The sequence below is a fragment of the Silene latifolia genome, chromosome 3 (assembly GCF_048544455.1).
Source record: "Silene latifolia isolate original U9 population chromosome 3, ASM4854445v1, whole genome shotgun sequence".
NCBI classification, from domain to species: Eukaryota; Viridiplantae; Streptophyta; class Magnoliopsida; order Caryophyllales; family Caryophyllaceae; genus Silene; species Silene latifolia.
In genome coordinates, this window is record NC_133528.1 from 38,040,525 (window position 1) to 38,066,223 (window position 25,699).

The 25,699-nt window shown below is 42.3% G+C and overlaps 2 non-coding genes across 2 annotated transcripts; both read left to right on the plus strand.

Moving 5' to 3' along the window:
• The first annotated feature begins 5,396 nt into the window (after positions 1 to 5,396).
• LOC141650562 (small nucleolar RNA R71) lies at positions 5,397 to 5,503 on the plus strand. Its single transcript, XR_012546587.1, has one exon. It is a non-coding gene; the product is annotated as a small nucleolar RNA R71 (small nucleolar RNA).
• A 13,376-nt stretch (positions 5,504 to 18,879) lies between these two features.
• LOC141650018 (small nucleolar RNA R71) lies at positions 18,880 to 18,986 on the plus strand. Its single transcript, XR_012546083.1, has one exon. It is a non-coding gene; the product is annotated as a small nucleolar RNA R71 (small nucleolar RNA).
• Positions 18,987 to 25,699: the final 6,713 nt, after the last annotated feature.

Below are 25,699 nucleotides of genomic sequence, written 5' to 3' on the forward strand. Positions count from 1 at the left end.
TCATGTCTCAGATGTGGCGTAGTCAATCAAAGTGAACAAGGATGAAACAAACACAATATATACAAGACAATATATACAAAGGAAATGAACTTGTTTTTGGTTTTTCAATTTTTCAAATTTTTATGATTTTTGAAATTTTTCAATTTTTATGGTTTTTGAATAAAAGTTAAGTGTTAGAATTCCCATCCCCACACTAATATGGGCATTGTCCTCAATGGCCAAAATGATGGAAATTATGCAAGAATGATGCATGATTTCTATACTAAATGCAATTCTACACTAAGCTATGCTACATGATGCATGGTTTTTGTTATGACGGAGAGGATAATTTAAATTACCTCCCGTTGCGTATGCATTAACTTCCCCAAACCAAGTAAGACACTATTGCTAATGTCAAAGCATGGGGGAGTTCATGCACATGCTATGCTATGCATGGAACTAGATTGTCATTTTGGATTTTACAAAAGTGGGAACAATAAAGAACACCTCAAAGGAACCGAGGTGTGAGTCCTTTGATGTTGCTAGGACTAAACCAACAATGATCAAAATGAAATAAAATACAAAGAGATATAGACAAACCATGGGAGTGTAGGAGTCTCCAAGGCTAGTCTTCCATCATGCTACTATCATCACCACTTCCCTCATGAGAAGTGGTCACATTGCCACTTTCCTTGGCACTTTCTTCTTTGCTTTCTTCACCATCATCTTCCTCATCATTATCTTCACCATCTTCACCATCTCTTTCTTCATCTCCACTTGCTTCTTCCTCAATATTATCATCAATCTCCTCATCATTTCCAACAACCTCATTGTCTTCCACCACGTCCCTAGATGCACCCGGAAACAAGGCTTCTCTATCCGCCCAACTAGGCAAAGGACAAGATGGATCAAGGAGTCCTTGCCTAGCTAGATGTAGGAGGGGAGGATATTGAGCCAAATAAGCATTCTTCCGATCTTCATAAGCTTGCTTGTGCATGGCTTGCATAAGAAGAGTTACATAGTCTTTCCCAATTTCAACTCCTTGCGGTTTGAACTCTTCATAATCATAGGGGTAAGGTGGTATAACAATGGAAGAGGAGGGAGTTTCATGATCACCCTTTTGTTGTTGAATGATGTACTCGGCTTCTTCGGATAGGGAAGTAAATAGTTGGTCCGGTGGACACTAAGACGGCAAATCTTTGCGGGTAAAGTGAATGATCGAGCCTCACTTGTAAGCCACCCATACTTGGTATCAAGGGAATTGTGAACAACCCACTTAAACTTGTTAATCAAGGTGGACATACCAATAAGATGGCCACCATCCTTAGCCTTGTACTTGCTATCCTTATTGAAATTAGGATCAAAGTGCTTGGCTAGGACCGTGACAAGGCCGCCATTAACAATTACGGTTTGACCCTTCTTCCCACTATCTATATGGAGCCATCTATCAACCAATAGCCTCAAAGAATTGTAAGGCTTGGTGTGAATTCTTCCAATATTCAAAGTTGATTCAAGGAGAATAAAATCGAGTCCCGTGAAATGATTGGTGTCTTTCCTAGCAATTATGGTATTTCCCACAACTTTGTGCCATATTCTTATGCCCGGATGATGGACCAAAAGAGCACGACAAGCTTTAAAATCTTCAAATTTCTTCCCGGAGATTGCCTCCCAAAGAGGCTCGGGATCATACTTCCCATATTGCTTATAAAAATTATGTTCATCGCTAAGACCCAAAATTGCACCCAATTCCGGAAAGGTAATGCGTCTACTAGTGTTAGCTAGACGAAACTCAATATTTTCCCTATTCTCAACTTTTGTCACTTTTAAAGAACTTAAGAATTCCAAGACAAGGGAGGGGTATGTTACTTCCTTCATATCAAACAATTTCTTTAAACCCATGGCATTGAAATAGACTCTTGTTTGTTCAAGAACACCCAACTTCTCTAAAGCATCTTGGCATATGAATTTGGTGGATTGAATTTGTTTCATAGCAAACTTGACAAATGTATTTCTATGGGAGTCGGAAATGAATGTTACCTCCGGATAATGCAAGAGTTGATTAATTACCGGAGTAGAGGGTGATGCTTCCATAGAAGTTTGTTGAGGTGGTTGCACTTCCAAGCTTGGTGTTGATACCACCATTGCCAAAGCTTTCTTCATTTGTAGAGCTTTTTGCCTTTGAGAGAGAGTTGTAGTCTTTGGTGCCTTTGTTGCCTTTGCCTTTGCTTTTGTCGCTCCCTTTGTTCTTGCCATTTGATGAGCTAACCAAGAAAAAGATCAAAAATCTTCAATTTGTAGAATGCCCAAATCGATTTTGAAAGTGAAAGGCTTTGCCTTTATGAGAACAAAAATCAATTAAAAGGTGAAGATTTTGTTCTTGGTTTTGATTGTTAATGAAGATGGAGTGATTGATTTGTTATTTGAAAGATGGTTTGATTTGATTTTGGTGAGTTTTGTTGAGGGTTTTTGTTTTTGAGATGGAGAGGATGAGGGTTTTGATGTTATGGGTAGTGTTTATGAGTGAATGAATGAATGAATGAAGGTGGGGTGGGTATTTAAAGAACTCGACAATATTAGGACGCAGGGGCAATCCGTGCGGATTAGGCGCAATCCGCTCGGATTCTTCAGCTTCAAATTTTCAAAAATCCCGCCTAGAGACGGGCGGATTCTGGGGAATCCGCTCGGATTCTTTTTGGATGAGACGGGCGGATTTCGCGCGGCAGACGGACGGATTCTTGTCCAGAGATTTTTCTTTGTTTTTCTTCAGTTGCAAGACGGGCGGATTGTTTACAAGACGGACGGATTCGAGAGACGGGCGTCTTTCGTAAATCCGCTCGGATTGTTCAACGATCAAGAAATTTGCGGTTTTCAGCTCCCAAGACGGGCGTCTTCTCGCAGGACGCTCGGATCCTCTGCAGACGGGCGGATTCTCGGGGAATCCGCTCGGATTGGTCCTTGTGTACACGGAGTTGATTCCATCCGTGCACCAACGCATTCCCTTATCATTCTTTCTTTCTTTCTTTCAAATCTTGTGTTCTTCATTGCGGGGCACTACTAAGGCATGAATAGCCTAGGCAATTGCCATCCCCACACTAAGGTAAAGCACTACGCATCAATTAAAATCATTAGTCCCTCCCTCACTTCTCTCTTTTCATGACAATTATTTTGATCAAAGTAAAAATAAATCCAAAAATGACAAAAATGCAATACAAAAATTAAATGTAAGTTAGGGAGTTAGAAATATTTACAAGTGGTGGTTTAGGGAGGACTCCACCAAACTCTCATTCTTGATGAGATGTCAAGGAGGCATGTTCAAGGTGTTGTTGATGTTGCTCAACACCTTGAAGAAGTAATCAAAAGCTTGTTCATTGTTATGGTAGAGGTCCTCAATAGACCGTGGCCCTTGTTGTTGATCATGATCGATGGCATGCCCAATGTAGGGATTAAAGATCCCTTCAAATTCGTCGTCCCAAAGACCACAAACTTCATTGAGTTGATCATTGAAAATCTCTTGCTTGGATGGAGACAACTCTCCCAATTTCTTCTCTTGGCCAATGAGGCCATCATCTTCTTCCTTGGTTGATTTTGATGAGCTTTGCAAGCTCTTCTTGTCACAATTCACTTGCTCTTTGAATGGAGCATCTTCAACTTTCTTCCTCCATTGGAGTTCCGATTTCTTCTTCTCATCTTTCCGGCTATAATGATCAATCATGAAACATGGCTCATGCAAACGAGGAGCTCTCATGGTCTTGTCAAGATTAAAAGTTATGCTTTCATCTCCCACTTCTAGAGTGAGCTCTCCATGTTTCACATCAATCACCGCACCCGCGGTGTGTAGGAAAGGTCTTCCTAAGATGATTGGAATGTTGGAATCTTCCTCCATATCAACAATGACAAAGTCCACCGGGATGAAAAACTTCCCAATTCGCACGGGGACATCTTCCCATATCCCTAATGGTGTCTTCGTCGATCTATCGGCCATTTGAAGAGTGATATTGGTACATTTAAGCTCTCCCGTTCCCAACCTTTTACTTACCGAGTACGGCATGACACTCACACTAGCCCCTAGATCACATAAGGCTTTGTTGATCGTTGTGTCGCCAATGGTACACGGTATTGAGAAGCTTCCCGGATCCTTTAACTTTGGAGGTGAACTCCCTTGAAGTATTGCACTACTCACCTTGGTGAAGGCGATAGTCTCAAGTTTCCGGATTGACTTCTTCTTTGTGAGGATATCTTTCATGTACTTTGCATAGGCCGGAACGTGATTGATTAATTCCGTGAAAGGAATTGAGACTTCTAAGTTCTTCACAATTTCCATGAACTTTCCAAGTTGATCATCAAATTTAGGCTTGGCTTGTCGACTTGGAAAAGGAAGTCTAATCACAATGGGTTCCTTTTCTTTAGCTTTGTCTTCATTTTTCTTTGGGCTTTCTTCTTTTGATGATTCCCCTTCTTTGGGACCTTGCACCACAACTTCATTCTCACTAGCTCTCACAACTTCATCCTCAACTTGCTCCTTCGGTGCTTCATATCTTGTACCACTTCTCAAGTGAATGGCACTAACCGTTTCATGTCTAGTGGGATTACCTTGAGGTGGTAATTGCCCTTTTTGTCTTTGTGAGCTCGAAGATGCTAGTTGGGTCAATTGTGTTTCCAACATCTTGGTGTGAGCTAGAATGTTGTTGATGGTGGTGTCTTTTGCTTGGCTATCTTTTTGTATTTGGGTGAAAAATTCTTGTTGATTCTTTTGCATTTGGAGGACCGCTTTTTGGACATCAAAACTTTGGTCATTGTGGTGATTGTATGGATTTTGATTTTGGTAACCTTGGTTTTGATTGAAAAAGGGTCTTTGATTTTGATTTCTCATGGGTGGTGGAGTATATGTTGTTTGAGGGTTTTGGACATTTTGGCTTTTGTATGAGAGATTTGGATGGAACTTGGTGTTTTCATTGTAAAAATTTGAATAAGGGGTACCACTTTTGTAGGCTTGGAAAGCATTGACTTGCTCGGTTGTTCCCCTACATTCACTTGAGTCATGACCTAAGGTTCCACAATTCTCACATATCCCGCTTGGGATTGATGAGGATGCCGTCATGGCATTGACATGATGCTTTGTTGATTTTGAGTTTTCCTCAAGTCTAGCCATAGCTTGTTCAAACTTCAAGTTGATTGTGTCAATGTGAGCACTAAGTTGAGCACCCAATTGAGTAACGGTGTCCACTTCATACTTTCCTCCTCTAGTAGCCTTGCGAGGCCTACTATATTGCGAATTATGGACCGCCATTTCCTCAATCTTGTTCCATGTTTGATTGTCATCAACTTCGGTGAACATTCCATTTGATCCCATATTGAGAATGTTCCTTGAATCTTCATATAAACCATTCCAAAATTGTTGCACTAAAAACCATTCGCTAAGTCCATGGTGAGGACATGAGCGACAAATACCTTTGAACCGCTCCCAAGCTTCATACAAAGATTCTTCATCCCTTTGCTTAAAACCCGTAATTTGAGCTCTTAGCATATTGGTCTTTTCCGGTGGGTAGAATTTTTTGTAGAAAGCTAGAGCTAGCTTCTTCCAAGAATCTATTCCAAGGGTGGCCTTATCAAGGCCCTTCAACCATTGCTTTGCGGTGCCGATTAACGAAAAAGGAAATAAGACCCATCTTATTTGGTCTTGAGTCACGCCCGTTTGAGAGATAGCTTCACAATAATCACAAAATGTTTCCATATGAGAATGAGGGTCCTCACTAGGCATTCCCCCGAATTGGCTCCTCTCAACTAGTTGGATGAAGGCGGACTTGGCAATAAAGTTTCCGGTAAGATGTTGTGGGGTAGGAGTACCATTTGGTAGATCCTCCTCGGTGGGTATAGAGTGTGACGAGAATTTAGGCATTGTAGGTGGATTTTGTGTGGTATTGTTTAATGGGTTTTCTTCTTCTTCTATTGCGAAAGGATTGACAAACTCACTAGTGGGTTGAACAACTTCACCAACACCTCCCAAATTCCTCCTAACAAGTCTCCTATTATTCGTCAAGGTTCTTTCGATTTCACGGTCAAAAGGTAACAAATCTCTTTGTAACCTTCTAGACATGCAAAATATCAAACAACTCAAAAACAATTAGAACAATCCTTGAGGAGTTTTACTTCCCCAAGGTGAAAAAGACACAACTAAAAACAATAAAAGAAATCTTAAATCAATTAAACACCGTCCCAAGACGCAACGGCGCCATTTTTTATCGGAGCCATTTGGTGTTCACAATTAAGCATATGTGGTCGTTGGTCAATGGTCGATACAAAACACAATTTATACTTCACAAACAACTCTACAATTAGTAAAGAGGCAAGTAAAGGTCGGATCCCAAGGGACGGGTATTGAAATGAAGATTCTATTGTAACTAGTGGTGTCTAGGGGTGTCACAAATTGGGTTGATGTAGAAGGTTACTAAACTAAGATAGCAATGAAAATAAACTAACAAGGTAAATAAAATGAGGGTGTAAACAATTGATTAAAAGCACTAGGGTGTCATGGTTTCATAGGGGAATCATGGGATATGATCATACAAACATGTTCTCAAATTATAAGCAAGCAATTATTGTTGTGATGGATTGAGTTGGGTTATATCTTACAATCCTAGGAAAGTTTGGGTCCCGGAGCCGAATCTCTTGGATTGTACAACACCTACAAGTCGACTTAATCTTCCCTACTTAACACATGCATGGTCTAACAAGACTCGAGTTGGGTTATGTCTTACAAGTCAAGTTGAAAGAATAGAAGATGATAGTAAATGCAAGGATTCATAGGCTTAGCATTTCATCAAATATAACATGTGCATGTATTAAGATCAAAACAAGCAAGCAAATAAGATATGAAAGCATATTAATTTAAGCATGAATCATTCCCCATGTTGGTTTCCCTAATCACCCATTAAACCCTAGCTAAGAGACTACTCACTCATTATCATATTGATCATGCTAGGAAGGTTGTCAATCATACTAACATAATGAAACATGATGAATAAATGAAAGTAATTAGAAATAATTAAAAAGGGATTAAGAGATTATACCTACTAATGATTCCAATAATAAAGCAAGAATAATAGAAGTACTTGAATCCTAGATTGAGAGGTTGTCAATCTCCCAATAATAACCCAAATAATCTTCAATTACCCAAAATAAAGTAAGAACAAGAGAGAGATTGAAGAACTAAAACTTGGATTAAAACTTGATTAATATTTGATTACAATATTGAAGAGAGATTTGATTGATATTAACTACACTAATTATTGATAAGAAGAACATGCCCCTCTAATTAGACTAATGGGGTATTTATAGTGAAAATTAGGGAGGATGCATTAGGGTTAACTAAGGGCTAAACTAGTAATTACACTTTTAAGTTGAGCAAGGAGCCTCCGGGATTATCCGAGAGAAGGGCTTCTCCATTTCGTAGCTTGAAGGACGAAAGCGTGTCTTTGTCTTTGTGATCCGTGCGGCCGGGAGTCGGGACGGCCGGATCAGGATGGACGATCCGAGCGGATCAAGGAACAAGACGCTCGGACTGGGCATGGGCAATCCGAGCGGATTCCTGGTGAGGACGCTCGGATTGGCGAGGACGGACGGATTCTCTACAATCCGTTCGGATTGTAGTTCAATGACTTTCCTTCTTCTTTTTCTTCCCTTTTCTTCATGAATTCCTTGGGGATTTCCTTGGGGACTCAAGGATCCTTTTCTCAACAATGCTCTTCTACTATGCTATGTACAAAGGCCTTCTAGTCTTGTCTCTCCTTGATGCTTGGTCATTGAATATGATCAATTTAGCCTTGTTTTGCCATGAAAATGCAAGATTCTTACTCCTTTCCTACCAAGGGATCAAAATCTCAAAGAATATGCAAAACAAAGAACTAAAGATAAGAAATGACCCAAATAGGCACTAAAAAGCATGAAAACAATGGTAATTCGGGAGCTAAATATGCGCCAATTATGGTCGCATCAAAACCTCCCCACACTTAATCCTTACTCGTCCTCGAGTAAGTCCAATATCAATGCACAAGTCCCTTCTATAATAGATATGGAGAGTGGGTGCACAATATAAGCATCACTCAACTAAGCTACTACCTAAGCCGATCGAGTATTAGCGCACTCAACGCCCCTTCAACTCACAATTTGACACTCATGAGGGAAAAGTGCCCTATTGCAAGGCAAGTTGGGTCTTGCTACAAAAATGCGATGCAACTATCATGAAAGCACGTAACCAAGCAATAGAATGCATCTAACAAAATGGTCCAATTTCCTCATCTAAGTGGCCGAATTTTCAAGCAACTAAACGTGGTCGTGGTCGGGAGTACCGTCTCAGAAGTTCTAACGGAGGTGCCAACCCCCTAAGCATGACTCAAGCAACCCTCGTGTGACCAATGCTCAAGAAACACATTCAAGAGCGGGGAAAGGAGAAACAGGCGAGTCCGCAGAGAATTACCGAACCGACGCGAGATTTAACCATAAAGACCCATGACTAAGGGGACCTAGGCAACGACATCCTCGCGGTTTTCACTCGTCACTCAATGAAAGAACAAGGTGATTTTTGTGCAAAAAGTAACCAAAATCACTCTCCTAACTCGACTAGCGAAAACGTGCCCGCAATCTAATGTGTAAGATCGTCCTATGTCCAACGAAATGCAAACAAAAGTAAAGTGCACACGATATTAAGCAAGGGTGGTAACGGGGCTAGGGAGTAGGTCAAAACGGGATTGGTGCAAGCACCGTTTGGATATGTGGGGTTCAAATCAAGAGTAGCCGACACACCAAAAACCCATTTCTTATTGCAACACATGAGACACGTCTATGCCCTAACATAGAATTGATTACCAAAACTATGCAAAAATTGCATAAACCCAACTCAAACTGGAAAAACTTGAAAATACTCCTCTTAGTTCAACGCATGAGAAACGTCTACACCCTAACAAAAATTCGGTTTCCCAAATTATGCAAAAATTGTGTAAACCCGACTCACTTTGGAAAAACATCAAATTGCCCACTTATTTTAGCAACGGCTTTTTCTACCCCGTTTAATGATGAGGAGGGGTGTTGCTTGCCTTTTTCTTTTCTTCACAACAAATATATACAACACAAGTAACTGATTTTTTTGAATTTTTCATTGCTTTTTCACTTTTCTATTTTGTTTTTCATTTCTTTCTCAAAACCTCTTATTTACAATGCCAAATATACACCGAATTCCGACCCAAGTGGACATGTACACTATCCACCATCAAGACCCAAATCACCTCCTACGACACAACTACAAAATCGACCAATTCTTGATTAAGGAAGGGTGGTTATGGAATGTAGCTATTTTGGTGGGTTTGCCAAATGAAAAGGCTAAAGCTCAAAGGGGGTGAAACAAAAAGGGAGATAATGCAAGGGACAAAACAAGGCTACTTGGCTATGTGAGGTTCATACAAACTGATTTTCCTTCATGTCACGTGCACAAAATGTAAAGCAATTTCGCGGTCTAAGGACAAAACGACACACTTATGCGTCTAGATGTGACACGCCTCGCGAGGAGGCCTACTCTCAAACCTAGATGAGGGCGGGGTATGAATGTACCCACCCTAGGAGGCTCTACCCTTACCTTTGAGTAGCTAAGTCGAGCCTTAGGTCTAGCCTACGGCCCTAGGTCTCACAAGGTCGGCCCAAACTCATTGGTCAAGCCCGCTTCCCTCGGCTAACTAAGAGGTCACGGGTGCGAGTCACGGGGAGGGGAAAGGCACAATTGGACGCATAACTCATCACGGGGGTACTTGGTTCCCTTCCTAGACCACATTCATGCAAAACATTTATATACAAACGGATGTGAAACTTTAAATTGAAAAACAAACATATATACACAAGAACATATGCATGCGAGAATCGAAATTGAACACAAGGTAAACATGCAACAACTTTGACTAATCCTAGCAGCACATCAACACCAACAATCCACAAGTTCCCCAAGGGAACATCCAAGGCACAAAGTCCCATTCTCCTTCATATATTCAAGAGATAAAAAGAAAGAACGGTAAAGGAGTAAGAGATTAGAACGAGTTTACCAAGCGTCTTCTAGCTCCTTTTTGCCTTGAATGGTTGATGTCTATGCCAAAGGTTAGCCAACAAACAACATATATATACAATGCAATATTTTTGTGATTTTTGAAATTTTTCGATTTTTAGGCATTTTTTTTTTGAATTTTTATCAAATTTAAAGGTATATACAAATATAAACAAATATTCACAAGGTGGATATTTCCCTCCCCACACTTGAAATTTACATTGTCCTCAATGGAACAAAGTATAGGGAGAGAATAGGAAAAATAAACAACATATTTTTGGTAATTTTAATATTTTTGAAAAAGTAAGAACATATTTTTGTTGTTTTGAAAATTTTGAAAATGAAAATAACATATTTTTGGTATTTTTGTTTTTGGAAATTAAAATGCATGTTTTTGGGTTTTTTTTTAGGCCCTCCCCACACTTATTCATTTACATGGGAGGGCAAGTTGGAAAATTAAAAGGACTTGTTTTTGGGTTTTTGAATATTTGAAAAGAAATAACATGTTTTTGTATTTTTAAATTGGTGGAATTTCCTCCCCACACTTATTTATTTACATATTTCCGTTGGAAATGAATGTGTGGAGGAAATTCGAAAATGAAATACGTGTTTTTGGTGATTTTCGATTTTTCAAATTTTTAGTGGTTTTTGCAAATAAGCATGCAATGCATGGTCTAACCTATATGCAATATTGAAATACAATGCAAGCTATATTATATGAATGCAATAACTAAATGTGACAATATATTACAAATTGAAATCTAATGCAATCCTATATGAATGCAATTATATGAATTTCTAAGTAAATGCATGCAAAATTTAAATATGAATGAGAAGTTTGGATTGTTGGGGAACATACTTGACATTTGGATTGAGAAGGGAGAAAAGATAGGCCAACTTGAGGCCTCTTAGGACTCATTGTCCCCGTCATCATCATCATTGTCATCCCCGTCCACCGCTCCAAACGCGGACTCCCTAAGGAAGTCGTCGGTGTTCATGGGAACGGTGGAATCGCCGAAACCCACGCCGGACGAGATGAAGCCGCCCGTGACCGCCCCGGAGGCACTCCCAACCTCGGGGTTGGAGAAAATGGAGGGTGTACCCCCAAACCATTGAGCATCATGCCCCTCCTCTTGAGAAGCGGGAGGGGGGAAAACTGGGGCGGCAAAGTAATCCAGCCGGATATTGATGTCGGCGTAGACAAACCGCGCATCCTTGTGGTATCCACCATCCGGCTCAAGGTAGTAAGAGGGGTGGAGATGGGAGGGGTGCTCGTAGTTCCTCCTCATATAATCATCATAAATCGGAAATTGACCCACGGAGGTGTCATAGTATATCCGATCCAACCTTTGTTCAATGCCCCGCCTCTCACTAGCGGCGGTTTGCAAACCCAACCGCATATCGCTCATGAAAGTGACCAAATCGGCATGCATAGGAGGCGGGGGAGGAGGGACGTTGCTTGAGGAGCCTTCACCGAAATTACCCCCCCAAGGTTGAGGTTGGAAGGTGGGAGGTGGTCGGAAGGAGGGCATGGAGTAGTGGAGAGTGGATGGAGTTTCCCTCCGGTTGTCACGACCATAGGTGACGGGGTTGGTCGAGGGAGGTCGGGTCTCATCGGGCTCCTCCTCAATCTCAAGGAGGTAGGATTCCTCTCCGGGCTTGATTTTGAATTTTGAGGCATTGGGAATTGGGACGGAATTCTTCTTTTGCACTTGCCAATACTCGACCCCATCAAAAGGATTGGTTTAAATCCACTCTAGGTTCTTCGTTAACAAAAGTTTGGTGATGTAGGTCTCCCCCCGGATCCACCTCAAGTTGTTCAAGCTCACTGGGCGGTCAAGGCACTTGGCAATTCGAGTTATTATCCCACCCACATGAAGGGGGACTTTTTGCCCCGGCGATTTAGAAAGCGTTTGCAAGTGTAAGGCCAAATGGTGACCCACATTGATTTCATAGGGGGCCGGGGTGGTGAGTAAGTAAGACCCCAAAATCTCCAATTCAGTAACCCGAAAAACCCATGGCTCATGGGTCGCAAAGATAGAACCTCCCACAAATCGATGCCAAATGCGAATGGGGGCATTGTGGCACGCAATCTCAGGCCTTTTCACGCCGGTTTGGTCATCCAATCCCGAAATGGCTTTCCACACCCTAGAAAAGTGAGCGGTCTCGGGTGCCTTAAATTTTGGGGGATTGTTGAGGCCGAAAATTCGGCAAAGTCTACCAAGGGACAAGGAGTGATCACGGTTCATCAACCGAAAGTGTATTTGCTCGACCATACAGGTTTGTCGGTGCTTATCAAGACGGAAACTACTAAGGAATTCCCATGTGAGGCGGGGATAAGTTTCCTCGTGCAAATCATACAAGCCTTTCATACCGACACCCTTAAACAATTCAAAAGTTTCTCCGTCTAATCCCATATTTCTCATAGCCGGTCTACAAATGAACTTAGTCGGGGTTAAGGGGCGATTTTTGAACAAGATAAATTTACCTTTTTGCTCTTGGGTGACGAACTCAACATCCGGGAAGTCGGGATCCGGGTTAGTGTCACTCGCCGCCGCTTCAACCAAAAGCCGTTGTGCTTCCGCCATTTCTGATCTTGTCCTCTTGTTTGCCATTTTTTATGAAGGAAAGAGGGATTGGAAGGGAAGGAGGAGGAAAGGAATGAAGTAGGATGAGGTGAGGAGGGGTTTTGATGGTGATTTGGGTGAGATTGGTGGTAATGGAGTGAGGTATAAGGGAGAAAAGGAGGAAAATTGAAGAAGAAAGTAAGAATAGAATGGGAATAATAGAGGTTGTCGGGTAGATTTTTGGCGTTAAAAGAGTGCCCCTGCCGGTTGGGGAACCGGCAGCCGGCCTGCCGGCAGGGGATTTGTCCCAAAAATCAAATTTCGTTAAAATAGTTTCAACTCGCTGCCGGTGGAGGGCACCGGCTGCCGGTCCACCGGCAGAGTGTACCCCTATACCTTTTTCAGGCTTTCAGCATTTCCCCTACCGGTGGGCCGGCTGCCGGCCTGCCGGTAGAGGGTCTTCTCTTCTTCAATTCCTCCCTTGTCTTTTGAATACGCGATCCTCTACCGGTGGGCCGGCTGCCGGCCTGCCGGTAGAGGATTATCCTCCTTCAACATCTCATTGATTTTCAACAAGTATGGATCTCCCTGCCGGTGGGCCGGCTGCCGGCTTGCCGGCAGGGAATTCTCCTCAGCTTAATTCCTTCAAATTTTTATCAAAAAATTTCAACGCGCTACCGGTGGAGGGCACCGGCTGCCGGTCCACCGGCAGGGGGTCACACCACCTCATTTTCAACTTGTTTTTCCTCTATTCCTCAACAAGCAATTTCCAATTCCTATACTTGCCCATTTTTTCGAGTTTTCAACTTTCAAACCGACGGTTCGTGTCGGGATCTTGGGCGAGACTAGGGGTCCCACCTTCAAATTCAACTTCGTCAAGAATTTTCAATCCAAACTACCTCAAATTCTATCTACATGCATGCTATTTACAAATGGTGGTTCTTGTGGAACACCACCAAACCAAGACACGATCGAGATTTTTAACTTGCCCTCTCCTCGGGGAGGGTTCCCCGAGATAGAGCACTTCAATTGGACCTTTGTTGTCACCGTCATAGTAGCGCTTGATTCTTTGACCATTGACCCTAAAAGTTCCTCCTTCTTCACTCCAAAGCTCGAAAGCACCATAAGGAAATATTTTCATCACTTTAAAGGGTCCCGACCATCTTGATTTGAGCTTGCCTGGAAACACCTTGATCTTGGAGTTAAAAAGGAAAACAAGGTCCCCAACACTTATCTCTTTCTTCATGATTTTCCCATCATGCCACTTTTTTGTTTGGTCCTTGTAAATTTTGGAGCTCTCATAAGCCTCCAATCTCAATTCCTCAAGCTCATTCATTTGGAGAAAGCGCACTTCTCCGGCGGCATCAAAGTCAAAATTCATTTCTTTAAGAGCCCACCAAGCTTTGTGCTCCAACTCCACCGGCAAATGGCAAGCTTTCCCGTACACAAGCTTATACGGGGTGGTGCCAATGGGTGTCTTAAAGGCGGTTCTCAATGCCCATAAGACATCCGGGAGCTTTTGGGACCAATCCTTCCGGCTCTTGTTGGTGACTTTCTCTAAGATGGCTTTAATTTGGCGGTTAGAAACCCCCACTTGCCCACTAGTTTGAGGGTGGTAGGCAAGGGCGGTTTTATGCCGTACTCCATGTGATTCAAGTAGAGCTTTGAAAGTACTTTTGCGAAAATGAGATCCGCCATCACTTATGACTACTCTTGGTGTTCCGAACCTTGGGAAAATTGTGCCTTTGAAAAGATTCATCACAACCTTGCTATCATTGGTGGGGGCGGCAACCGCTTCAATCCATTTGGATACATAATCCACCGCGACCAAGATGTATTCATTTCCACAAGAGTTGGGAAAGGGTCCCATGAAGTCTATGCCCCAACAATCAAAAAGCTCAATCTCCAATATATTAGTCAAGGGCATTTCACTTCTCTTCCCAATGTTCCCAACCCTTTGGCAAACATCATAAGATTTAACCAAGTAGTGGATGTCTTTGAACATGGAGGGCCAATAAAACCCACCTTGGAGGATCTTGGCAATGGTTCTAGAGGTGGCCAAGTGTCCCCCATAGGCGGAATTGTGAACTCGGTCGACAATCTCCAAGCGCTCCTCTCTCGAAACACATCTCCGGAACATTCCATCCCCACACTTACGGAACAAATGTGGGTCATTCCAAAAGTATCTTCTAGCATCATTCTTCAACTACCGCCTTTCTCTTGGTTCCATTTCATCCGGCAAGAAACCACATACAATGTAGTTTGCAAGATCCTCAAACCAAGGGGTTTTGACGGTAACCTCCATGAGTCCATCATCCCGTAACCACTCATTGATGGGTCCACTATTGTCTTGTATCCCATGATCTTCAACGGTCAATCATGATAGGTGGTCGGCTACAACATTTTCCGACCCGGCCTTGTCCTTAATCTCTAAATCAAACTCTTGGAGAAGTAGGACCCATCTCAAGAGTCGAGGCTTCGCATCTTTCTTCACCATCAATTGTCTTAAGGCGGTGTGATCGGAGTAAACCACCACCTTAGACCCAACAAGGTATTGTCGGAATTTCTCCACGGCATGAACAATTGCCAACATTTCCTTTTCGGTTGTAGCATATCCACATTGTGTTTGGTCGAGAGTCTTGCTTGTGTAATAAATCACATGATGCTTCTTATCCACAACTTTCCCAAGTACTGCACCAACCGCGAAGTCCGAAGCATCACACATTATCTCAAAAGAAAGGTTCCAATCCGGGGACCGGATTATTGGTGCCGTGACCAATGCTCTCTTCAACCTATTAAAAGCTTCAAGACAAGAATCATCAAACACAAAGGGGGAATCCTTAAGGAGTAATGAGGTTAGAGGCTTTGCTATTTTTGAAAAATCCTTGATAAAACGCCGATAAAACCCCGCATGGCCTAGAAAACTTCTCACTCACTTAACATTGGAAGGGGGAGACAAGTTCTCTATGACCGCAACTTTGGTCCCATCGACCTCAATCCCCCTACTTGAAACGATGTGACCGAGGACAACCCCTTCCTCCACCATGAAATGGCACTTTTCCCAATTAAGGACGAGGTTATGCTCCTCACACCGTTTCAACACACAAGCCAAGTTCTCAAGACCAAGCTCAAACGAGTCTCCATGGACACTAAAGTCGTCCATGAAGACTTCCATGCTTTTTTCAAGGAAATCGGAAAATATTGCCATCATGCACCTTTGGAAGGTGCCGGGCGCATTACAAAGCCCGAAGGGCATCCTACGGTAGGCATAGACTCCTATTGGGCAAGTGAAGGTCGTCTTCTCTTGGTCATCCGGGTGGATGGGAATTTGGAAAAACCCGGAATAACCGTCTAAGAAGCAATAGTATGCATGGCCCGCGAGCCTTTCTAGCATTTGGTCAATGAAGGGAATTGGGAAGTGGTCTTTGAGGGTGGAGGCATTGAGCTTGCGGTAGTCAACATATGCGCCACCCGGTCACGGGTCTAGTAGGTAGGGTGGTGCCATCCTCTTGTTCAACCATTTGTATCCCCCCTTTCTTTGGTACCACGTGGACCGGACTAACCCATTTGCTATCGGTAATTTGGTATATAATACCGGCCTCTAGGAGTTTCAACACTTCATTTTTCACCACCTCGGCCATCTTTGGGTTAATCCGCCTAAGACCGTCAACCTTGGGTTGACTCCCCTCTTCCAAAACTATTCTATGCATGCACAAACTCGGACTTAAGCCCTTGATGTCATCAATGCTATACCCAAGTGCTCCTCTATGAGTTTTCAAGATTTCCAAAAGCTTCTTTTCTTGGGACTCACTTAGGTTAGCATTAACAATCACCGGGTAGGCCTCTCCCTCATCAAGGAAAGCATATTTGAGTGAGGGAGGCAAGGGTTTAAGTTGTACCTTTGGAGGGAGAAAGCCCTCCACTTTCTTCAATAGTTCATCATCAACTTCATGATCCTCTTTCATTGCCTCATCATGCAAAGAGATTTTAAAAACCTCTTCCATCTCCTCTTCTTCATGGGCTACTTCATGCACTACTTCATCAATTATCTCAATTGTGCTCAACCTTTCTACTCTCGGACCTTTCATCAAATTTGGGAGGTTAAACTCGACATTGTTGCCCTCAATTTGGAAGGTTAGCCGCCCATTCTTCACATCAATGAGAACTCCTCCGGTAGCCAAGAATGGCCTACCAAGGATGATGGGAGTGTGGCTATCCTCCGGAATATCGAGAACAACAAAATCGGCAGGAATTAAAAGCTTTCCAACCTTGACGGGTACGTCTTCAAGCACCCCGATAGGGTGCTTGACGGACCTATCCGCCAATTGGAGAGTCATTGATGTAGGAGCAAGGTTTTGAATTCCGATTTTCTTGGCAACTTTCAAAGGAATAACACTTACACTTGCTCCCAAATCACAAAGAGCTCTAGATATGGGAACACCTCCTACTACACATGGAATTGAAAAGCTCCCCGGGTCACCAAGCTTAGTGGGCATTTTATTAAGGATATGAGCACTACATGCCTCTTCCATAGCCACTATTTCTTGGGCACCCAAGACTCTTTTCTTTGTCAAAATATCTTTTAAAAATTTAGAGTAGGTTGGCATGTTCATTATCACCTCCGTAAAGGGTAAGGTAACCTCAAGTTTCTCAAGCATGTCACAAAACTTGGCATACTTAAGGTTTTCCCTACTCTTTATGGCTCTTGAAGGGTAAGGAATTTTAGGAACAAGTTGGGAATTTGAAGATACCTTTGGAGGAGTCGAATTCTTTGTTACCTTTTTAGATTGTTGCAAAGGTACTTCTTCAATAGCTTCCTCCTCATAAGGGAGGTCTTCAACATACCCATCAACATCCTTGTCCTCTTGAGTTACCTTTCTAGACACATCTTCACAAGCCTTCTTCCCTTTCTTGGCTTCTCTAGCATTACCCAATTGTTCAATGGGTGATCCTTCCTCTTCATCATTCACTTCCAACTCATCCCTCTTGGGGTCTTCATCCATTTCTACCACAAGGTCCTTGTAGGGGTCCTCAAGCTCTACACCACTCCTTAGCACTACCGCATGAGCATGTTGGTTATTTGAGGCATCCTTGGAGCTTTGTCCTTGGGCTAACAAACCACCGGGTGGCCTTTGAGGGTTAGCCATAGCATGAGAAGCCATCCTAGATTCCATTTCCCTCATGTCCTTAAGGAAGGTAGCTCTCAAGTTTGCTTGTTCTTGTTGAGTAGCTTTAGCAAAATTAGCTATCTCTTGACTATGTTGAATTTGCATGTTCTTTATCATCTTCAAAAGCTCAACTTGAGAGAGCTCACCTTGAGGTTCTTGGTAAGGTTGGTTGGCTATGGGTAAAGGGAACCCATAGTCATACCGAGCATTGGTACCTTGGTTGTTGTTTTGCCCCACTTGAAAGTTAGCTCTAGGACCATTGTTGTTGAAGTTTGATCCTTGACCTTGTTCTTGAAACCCTTGAACATACCCTTGCCCAAACCCTTGCTTTGCTTGATTCACTTGATTCCCTTGGTAAAACCCTTGATTTCCACCAAAATCTTGGTATCCTTGAGCTTGGTTCCCATAATTTTGGTTTTAGTTCCCGGGATTAGGTCTTGGGTTGGGGAATATTCCCCTTTGTTGAGCAAAACCGGGTGGGTTGGTTGGGGCTTGTTGTTGAATGTGTTGTGGGTTTTGGACATTGATGCTTTTGTAGCTAAAGTTGGGGTGGTTCCTAAAACCGGGGTGGTAGAAATTGGTATTTGGATTGTAGACGTTCGGGTTGTTGTAAGGTGGTCTTGTGGGTCTTGAATTGTTGTTAAAACCTTGAAAAGCGTTCACCTCTTGAACATTCTCGTCATAGACCTCATTGTAATTGTTGCCACACAAGTCATAAGTATGACCACTTCCTCCACAAAGTTCACAACTCGCGACTTGACCCACTTCTTCCATGGGTGCCCCATATGAGGTTCCGGCTTGATTCACTTGATTTCTTGAAAACTTCTCAAATTGTTTTGTGAGTAAGTCAAGCTTGGCATTTGTCTCGGAGTTGGAGGCATTTTCCTTAGGAAATTTCCCGTTCCTTCGTAGCATGTTCCCTCTAGAACCATAGTTTGCCTCTGAATCTACCATTTTCTTGATCAACGTCGTGCCCTCTTCATCACTCAAGTGGTCAAAACCTCCCCCCGCGGAGGCATTTACCATCTCCTTAGTCCTTGGTAGCAAAGTTTGGAAGAATGTTTGAGTGATGTACCATTCCGGTATTCCATGGTGGGGGCAACTTGCTATCAAGTCTTGCTAACGGTCCCAAGCTTCACCCAAAGATTCCCCATCCTCTTGTTGAAACGTATGAATCTCATTACGGAGCATCGCGGTCTTTGAGGAAGGGTAATACTTGGCCATGAATGCTTTAGCCAAAGCATCCCAAGTAGTGAAAGTATCCGGTGGGTGAATGTTCAACCATCGGTCCGCTTTGCCCGTCAATGAAAACGGAAACAACATCATTCTCAAGGTGTCTTCGGACACCCCATTCTTCTTCATCATTGAAACTTTCCTCTTAAATTTCCGGAGATGGGCATGGGCATCCTCTTCAATATGCCCCCCGAACAAGTCCTTCTCGATTAACCCGACTTGGGCGGGATGCATTTCAAAGTTGTTTGGGGCCAAGGTGCCAAAATTGATGGGGTTACATGAATCATTATGGTTAGGCCGGTTATGATCTCTAAGAGCCATTTGTGGTGGTGGGTTTGGTTCTTGATGTGGTGGTGTTTGAGGTGGGCTATTATAATTAGGGAAGTTATGAAAGGGGTTTTCTATTAAAGTCTCAATTGTGATATTTGGTTGAATCGTAGTTGTTGTATCAAAATTTTGTGGGATGTGTGAGTTTGGTTGGTCAATGTTTGCTTGTGTGGAATTATTCCTTACTCTTTCAAGAGTCCTAGTCCTCAAGGTTCTAAAAAGCCTTTCGGGGTCGGAGTTGAATAGAAGAGCTTGGTGATTCCTTCTAGGCATACACTTGACAAATCGTAAGTCTCCTAGTGTTTTTACACACTAGGTAAAGGCAAAAATCGCACACACTCTACAAACAACACCCAACTACTAAATCAAACTAACAATTGAGATAAGACTAAAGCAAAGACTCTAAATAAAACTAAGCATAACCTAACGCCATCCCCGGCAACGGCGCCATTTGATTAGTGAGAATTTGTCGCGGTTTCCCTCTATCAAAACTATTTGTAAAACCCGAATAAGCGTAGTATTTAGTCGGGGTCGAACACGAAGACGGCGGGGGTTGCTACTAGGTTCAACTTAGAGTCAAGTTTAATCAATAATAAAAGAAGGGGTTTTGGTTTTAATTACTAGAGCAATTGAACAAACAAGTTGATGAAAATGAATACGATTAATTAAAAGCTAGGGCTTTCGGGGTCATATAAATGGTTTAAGGGCAAACATGATGAATCAAGGGGTCAATGATAAGAGTTTATCCTAAGATATAAAATCAATGTCTTGATTATCCCGAAGGTGACAACTAACTCTCGTCAAGTATCACACTTCTCTTAAACATACAACAAGACCACCACAAACTTTCATTCAATGGGGGAATTAAGCAATAATGAAAAAAGGCATAAACTTTCACTCATGCGATTCATCAAACACCTTGTGTGCATGAACAAGAAAGATAAAAAATTCACCAAAGACCCAAATAATCATACAATCATGCCCATAAATTCCATATAGACTCCCCCTAAACCCTAGAAGGGTATCTACTCACTCATATTGAAGATAATCATGCTAATAAGAGAAGAAGAACAAATAACATAAAGAGAAGACATGATGATTATTATAACAATTATGAAAGACAAGAAAAAATGTAAACAAATGATTAACAAGTGAATAAGAGAGGAAATATACCAACACAAGGAAAGATGATTGCTTGATTGAATAATAAGAAGGAAAACCCTTCAAAATTCCCAATACAATCTTCAACAAACAAGTGTAAACAATTGACAATTACTTGAACTAACTAATTCTTACTAAATATTAATAATAATTATTGAAAGATTAGAACTTGATTAAGGAAAGATTACAATAAATATGGAAGGTTTTTCAGATCTAGGGTTATGTGTACAAAGGGTTTAAGGAGGGGGTATTTATAGGCTATCATTGGATTAAGGGAGGAAAAGAGAAAAAGCCCATTTTGCGTTTGCGTGTTCTGTGCCGGCGGGCGGGCCGCCGCCCCTGTGCGGCAGCAGCGTTCTTCAAAAACCGAGGAAAATAAAGGTTGCGTAATTCCTTGCGGTGGGCGGCTGCCGCCTACCGGGCAGAGAATTCTTCTTCTTGAAATTTTCTTCCATTTCTTCATGAAGAGCTGCCCTCTGCCGGTTGCCGGCATTTCCGGCCGCCTATGCCGCCGACGGCGCGTTCTACAAAATCTTGCCCAAAAACTTCTTCAAAAAGTCCTAAGTGTTGGACTTGTGTTCCCTGCCGGTGGGCCGGCTGCCGGCCTGCCGGCAGAGAACATCTCCTAGCTTGTTTTCCTTCTTTTCTCCTCACAAAGACCATCCCCCGCCGGTGGGGCCGCCGCCCCCGCCGCAGAGGAGGTCCTCAGCTCCTCATCTCCCTTTTCTTCATGTAAAGGCAAGGGAATGCCTTTCTTGCCCCAATTCCTCTATACTCGACTCGGTTCCTGCAAAGGGATACACAAAATCACAAGTACGGGGATTGGGCACAAAATGCAAGGAAAGGCACATGATACCGACTCGATATGAGTCGAAATGCGTAGAAGAAAAGGAGAATTTCGGTGCAAATAAATCCTATATCAAACCTCCCCACACTTAATCCTTACTCGTCCTCGAGTAAGTCCAATATCAATGCACAAGTCCCTTCTATAATATATATGGAGAGTGGGTGCACAATATAAGCATCACTCAACTAAGCTACTACCTAAGCCGATCGAGTATTAGCGCACTCAACACCCCTTCAACTCACAATTTGACACTCATGAGGGAAAAGTGCCCTATTGCAAGGCAAGTTGGGTCTTGCTACAAAAATGCGATGCAACTATCATGAAAGCACGTAACCAAGCAATAGAATGCATCTAACAAAATGGTCCACTTTCCTCATCTAAGTGGCCGAATTTTCAAGCAACTAAACGTGGTCGTGGTCGGGAGTACCGTCTCAGAAGTTCCAACGGAGGTGCCAACCCCCTAAGCATGACTCAAGCAACCCTCGTGTGACCAATGCTCAAGAAACACATTCAAGAGCGGGGAAAGGAGAAACAGGCGAGTCCGCAGAGAATTACCGAACCGACGCGAGATTCAACCATAAAGACCCATGACTAAGGGGACCTAGGCAACGACATCCTCGCGGTTTTAACTCGTCACTCAATGAAAGAACAAGGTGATTTTTGTGCAAAAAGTAACCAAAATCACTCTCCTAACTCGACTAGCGAAAACGTGCCCGCAATCTAATGTGTAAGATCGTCCTATGTCCAACGAAATGCAAACAAAAGTAAACTGCACACGATATTAAGCAAGGGTGGTAACGGGGCTAGGGAGTAGGTCAAAACGGGATTGGTGCAAGCACCGTTTGGATATGTAGGGTTCAAATCAAGAATAGCCGACACACCAAAAACCCATTTCTTATTGCAACACATTAGACACGTCTATGCCCTAACATAGAATTGATTACCAAAACTATGCAAAAATTGCATAAACCCAACTCAAACTGGAAAAACTTGAAAATACTCCTCTTATTTCAACACATGAGAAACGTCTACACCCTAACAAAAATTCGGTTTCCCAAATTATGCAAAAATTGTGTAAACCCGACTCACTTTGGAAAAACATCAAATTGCCCACTTATTTTAGCAACGGCTTTTTCTACCCCGTTTAATGATGAGGAGGGGTGTTGCTTGCCTTTTTCTTTTCTTCACAACAAATATATACAACACAAGTAACTGATTTTTTTGAATTTTTCATTGCTTTTTCACTTTTCTATTTTGTTTTTCATTTCTTTCTCAAAACCTCTTATTTACAATGCCAAATATACACCGAATTCCGACCCAAGTGGACATGTACACTATCCACCATCAAGACCCAAATCACCTCCTACGACACAACTACAAAACCGACCAATTCTTGATTAAGGAATGGTGGTTATGGGATGTAGCTATTTTGGTGGGTTTGCCAAATGAAAAGGCTAAAGCTCAAAGGGGGTGAAACAAAAAGAGAGATAATGCAAGGGACAAAACAAGGCTACTTGGCTATGTGAGGTTCATACAAACTGATTTTCCTTCATGTCACGTGCACAAAATGTAAAGCAATTTCGCGGTCTAAGGACAAAACGACACACTTATGCTTCTAGATGTGACACGCCTCGCGAGGAGGCCTACTCTCAAACCTAGATGAGGGCGGGGTGATGCGTGTCTATAATATGATGTTTTCCATCTTTATTTCCACGCATTTTATGTCTATTATATGTAGTTTATTCTACTATTTTCCCCATTTCTGTCTACTCTCGTATTTTTATGTAATATTGCAGATTATTGCGGAAACGAGTAGAAAATGAACCAAATCTTGACCCCGGAAGCTAAGCTTAGGAAGGACATGAATATTTGACTCGGACTTGAAGTTTAGAATGCATTTCAAGGCCTGAAGATAGCAAAAGCATGGGTGCGTACGAGTTTAACAAGCAAAGAAGCACCTCACGACACTGCAGCCTGCTTCAAATGGATATATCTCGAGTTCTATAGAAGATAATCGAGTGATTCCAATTGGAGGTGAAAGCTTATCCTCTTAGCTTTCCAACGCTGCATAGAACGCCTGATTTGACCAAGTAACAAAGAAATGGCAGCTGTTTTAAGATCGGTGCGCGCTGCAGAATTCGTCGAGAATGCATTCTTGACAAAGACATCCTTGGTCGATCGATCGGTACTTTTGGTCGATCGACCAGACCACGAGTATCGAAGCTACTGTTCAGCTATACTTGGTCGATCGACTGGGTCTAGTGGTCGATCGACCACTCCACGAGTCTGACGAGAATTTAAAGACGAGAATTAAAGGATTTTAATCTAAGCCCATTGGATATTAGGTTTAGGAATAAGAAGTTGCGTGATTTTCCTATATAACATAGCTTAGTTTTCAGAATATGTATCGAGTTTTTTATCAGTTTTAGATCATAAAATAATTAGGGTTCTTGAGATTATTGTTCTTTCATTAATAAAGTTTCTGTTTTGCATTCGATCTTTCCTTCACAATTCCTCTTTACGGTACCTTTTCGTTCTTATATTTAGTTTCATTACTTTGTTCATTTGTAGTATAGAATTGCTAGAGTAGTAATCCCAAAAGCCAATTATCGTTTATTGTTATTTGCTTATTTAATTATCTCAAGCATGAATACGATGAGTTTTAATAGTTAATTTTATTGTTGTTTTCGTAATAGTCATGAGTAGCTAAACCCTTCGTGCTAGGATGTAGGGGATCTATAGCGTAGATCGCGTGGAATTAGGCGACCTGAATTAGGGCATTGGTCGATCGATCGCTTCTCGTCGATCGATCGACTGTTAGCTTGGTCGATCGATCATTGCCTATAGCGGTCGATCGACTGACGCGTGTATGATTAGCACCGTTTTTAATTTATTAATTGCAATATTTGACAACGAGACCAAGAGGCTATTTGTTAAATGCTTAGTATTGACCAACCCATTAAGATCGAGAGACAGGGGAGGGAAATAATTAATGAATTAGAACGACTAAATTGCTAAGATCGAAAGACAGGTAATTTAGGCTTTAAGAATCACTTTTCAGTGCGAGAGCTAGCATTAGTGAGACTTAGGGACTAGTAGCATAGGCCGAAAGGAGCTACTGGTTAACTTGGACTGAGAGGACTTGTTATTTACCCATCTACACGACCTTATTTCAGACTTACCTAGGATTATGCGCCATTGCAGCTATAGTGAACCGACCGTCTTAGCATTTCTTTTATATTTGATTTAATCCAGTTTCTTTAGTTTACTTTTAGTTTCATTGCCATTAGTATTAGACCAATTCAACTCAAACCCCCTTACTTGTTACTTCTGGACTGAAATATAGAACAACTGAAATTCCCTTCCTCCCTGCGGATCGACCCTGACTGCCACTAGCTTCTGTTAGTAGTATTTAGGTTATAAATATTATTTTTGGTACTAAACGACAGTATCAAATTTTGGCGCCGTTGCCGGGGAGGTAGCGCTAGTTTTAGTTGTTTTTATTTTAGTCTGTCTTTAGCCTCAAGGGATTTATTCCTTGAGGCAGTTCTCATCTTTTTCCTTTAGTTTTGTTTTTATAGGTCTTTCAGGTCCTATCTAAGCAGGATTTTGGAAGGAGAACATCAAAGGGAAGGCTTGAGTACCTTTGATTCTTTCACCAAGATGTCTAACGTCTCCAGAATTGTAGCACAATTTGAAGCTCAGAATGCAAAATCTGACAAGCTGGAGAATAGACATTCGCGGAAAGCAAGTGTAGAGATGAGTACTGTTGCGGCACTTGAGGCTTCTGTTAACGCTCAATCTGAAAAGCTTGAGGTGGCACAATTGAAGCAAGGAAATTCAGAGCAGAATGCTTCGATTCATGGCACCAGTGAGATTGCGGAATTGAGAACGGCAGTCCAAGCTCTTAAGGCCCATGTGGTGAAAATTGAAAGCCAAATAGCAATCTTAGAGGCTAATCAGCAAGGAAAGGATTCGGGAAATATGGAGAAGCCTACTAAAATTTCTGATGCGGAAAGAGATCACGTTTCCATTGCTCATGGTCGATCGACCAACACCACTGGTCGACCGACCAGTATACCTGAGCAGAACGCAAATCCGCCACTTGATTTGCATGGCACGACAGCTAATGATGACCTGACGAAGGTTTTGAACATGCGCAAGTTTGATATTGTCGATTTACGTGATACTTCGGCCCGAGTTATTGACGGGTCGTTCATAGAGCGAGCTATGAAGTCATTTCCGAGAGTTGATAAGGACAAGGTCCTTAATTCAAAGGATGTTTCAAGGAAGGAAGTAGAAGAGCGGGCCAAGTTGTCGATGAAGCCTCCATTTC